This window comes from Pseudophryne corroboree, chromosome 1, assembly GCF_028390025.1.
Source record: "Pseudophryne corroboree isolate aPseCor3 chromosome 1, aPseCor3.hap2, whole genome shotgun sequence".
Classification (NCBI taxonomy): Eukaryota; Metazoa; Chordata; class Amphibia; order Anura; family Myobatrachidae; genus Pseudophryne; species Pseudophryne corroboree.
The window spans coordinates 102897423-102900732 of NC_086444.1; positions in this window are offsets into that span (position 1 = coordinate 102897423).

Consider the following 3310-nt stretch of genomic DNA (forward strand, 5'->3'; position numbering starts at 1 on the left):
GGGAAGCGCATGCGAATATTCTCACGTATGTACATTGACTGTAGCCATTTACTCTGTTGTATTGTAGTGCATAATTTGTATTGTTAACCCCCTTTCAGAAATATTACTCTGTGGTGTCGGAACCCAGCGATTAACTACAAATCTGTGTTGTGTCCTCTTTTCCCTGCTAGGGTTTAAAGTGTATTACATTGCCTAACTGTATAAGGTTTAAAAGTGTATTAATTGAGTGTGTACGCGCTGCGTGTACTTTGTACCCCCAGCGCGGCGTTTGTACGCAGGGTCCGTACATGGTACGGGACTCATTACGCAAATAGCGTAAAAGGTACGTAGAGTGCATATTAAGTCTAGCGGCCGCAGCGGCTCCATGGTAAAAGTGTGTTTAAAGGTATAGCTTTATGTTTTAAGATAATATTGACATTATCAATTGGGGGCATCGTCTGGTTTTTCCACATACCCGCAGCCTAGCAGGTTAAAGCAGACTTTATCTATCAGCAAAGGGCTGACAGGTATCCTACGTAAACCTTTTTCTGGCCGCTGGATACACTGGAAACCCTATTTTATTGCTGATTAGATGGTGTCTGCTCTGCATGGTTTGTAGGGATGCTGGTGGGACCCGTAGAGTAAATACGCAAAGCTATTTAAAAAGTCTGTGAATTTCTGTTTGGCGCCAAATGCGCACACAACACAAGCGTACACCTGTACTCTGTATACCTGCTCACATTGTTGCCATAAGTACTGATTACTAGATTCATTTAGACCTGTGCGGATAAATTTGTTGCTATTTAGTTAAAATATAGAATAAATATTAAGGAAGTAAACGTAAAACACAAACACAGTCTGGCCTAGTTAAAAAGGTTTATACAGAAAGAAACTGTGTTGTGTTAAGTGAGCGATTATAGGTTATATCGCTTACATTTATAGAAGTGTGGGATTTGTACTATTGCGGACGTACGGTTTTTGTACACGTGTCTCGGACAAAGTACGGGACTGCGTACGCAACGTAAAGACATACGCATGGTCACGTGTTTACGCAACGTGCGTAAGGGTACGAAGTACAAATTACACAATAGTATCGTTTAGTTTAGGGGCGGGACAGTAGCCACGCTACATTAGCACAAATTACTCGGTTTCCAAGATTTAGTTTAAATAAAACCTTTTTTACTGTATTGCCTCTGGGAGTAAAGCTGTTTATCTGAATGAAAGATAATTTTCTGTACAGAAAAAACCAAAGTGTATTTGAGTGAGCGAACGTGAGTGAGCGAACGTAACAAAGAACGTAGTGGACCCAGGGAATTCGGGATCCCGTCGAGTGGTACACCAAGTGAGTGGAGACTTGGTGGCGTGAGGCAGCTGATTCATGTTAATTTAGATTTAAGTACAAAGGAGCAAGGTAGGCAATTGTGTTAGAGTACCGCAGCCCAGGGGGTTAGCGAAGGTTTACCCATTTAGTTTTTTTTTATACGCTCCGGCTGAGGTTTCGCAGCTTGTGATTCGATTCCAGTGGTCGTACGGCGGATAAGTAACAAGTACCTATACGCTGTGCGATTGGACCGCGCGTTCGTGGGTGCAATATTTAGTGCAACGTGATAACCTTTTTATGAGCTTTGCGTAAAATCGCGGTATCATTAGCGCTGTATATAGCATACACAAGCGTGATTTGTGTATAATAAAGGTTTAGGGATTTTCGCTGGCCTCTCTCAGGAAATCTCCAACGGCCTATATTTACTGGAAAGGGTAAGTTATTCCCAGAAACTTCGGAGAACTTTCACCGTTGCCTTATATTGAGTATTTTGGTTTTTTTTGTGGGATTAGCCGAAAGGGCAATACCTGCAAAATATGGGGGCCAGTTGCTCAAGTAAGGGACGTTCAACCAGGGTTCAGGTTGACATACCGCGGCCCAGGGGGTCAGCGAGGTTCATAATGTGTGAGAAGTATGGACCACACACAGAAGTTTTATGCAATGAATGGGAACGTATGACTGCGGAAGATAGGGAACCATTCCCTAAGGTAGGCAGTTTTGAACCAGAGGTATTGCAGAATTTAAGGATTAGGATATGTCTGATAAAATCCCGAAAACAAAGGGTCAGACACACAGATTATTTAAATTATGGCAGCAAGAGGGCGATATGCAAAGAGAATTAGCTCACGCAGCAGGTTCCAAACCTAGCAGGAAAATGATGGCAACCGCACCACCGCCACCGTATATTGTGGGGGAGAAAGTGGCTACAGACAATGGCATATTGGTATCCGATAAGAGTATAGTTGATAAATGTACAAACGCTAACCCTTGCCAGTTGTACAGTATACCATTTTAAATTTTCCTCAGGACTGCGAGCAAGAAGATGAACCCAGCACGATATAGGCACTCTCTCTAGCAGCCACCATACAGAATACTCAGGTGGGCACGGCCCAACCAGCAAGAGCAGTAGTAAGGCCCCCTAGCGGAGCGATAAGTGAGGTCGTGTCCACAGGTAAGTACGGTACCATACATTATGCAGAGACAATAGCACCTCAGATTGTGGAGTCAACTCAGAATGACGTAATTGAATTAAATCCTGTCAGGGTGATCGCAGTCCCCAATGGGAGGACTGACGCTCAGGGAGTCACTCCCATCAGGAACATTGCTATGCATTGTCCCTGGTCCCGGACAGAATTGAGGTCAATTATGTCAGAATTTCCCGATCCCAGAAAGGATCTAGTCGCATGCCAGAGGTTCATTAAAGAGTTAGGTAATGCCACCGAACCCACAAATAAAGATTGGCGAACAGTGCTACGAGTATGTTTACCTTCCAATATTGACCCCGCGAAATTAATTACTGATTGTAGATTAGACGCAGAAGTACCTCTCACTGATGAGTACACTCAGGAGAATGTACGACAAATCAATCTGCAATTAGGAGTATATTTCCCTACTGTTGTCAAATGGAATAAAATCTTTTCCATAAGACAAAAAGAAGGTGAAATGGCATCTGAATATTTCCATCGAGCACTGCAGGAAATGGTTAGATACACTGGGATCGAGGACATTAAGGACAATGTACATCACAGGGAGGTAGCTGTGTCAGTATTAATGGACGGGTTAAAAGAGACATTAAGAACAAGGGTACAAACCTCTCTACCTAACTGGAGAGGTATCTCGGTGGCTGCATTAAGAGAGTCCGCTATCGAGCACGACCGGAACGTCATTAAGCACAGGGAGTCTCAGGGGGACAAGCTGATGACAGTAAGTATAAATGCTCTTACAACAAAACCGCATCAGCCAAAACCCCAGACCCCTGATGGTAAGTCACGTGTAGTAGTATGATATAAC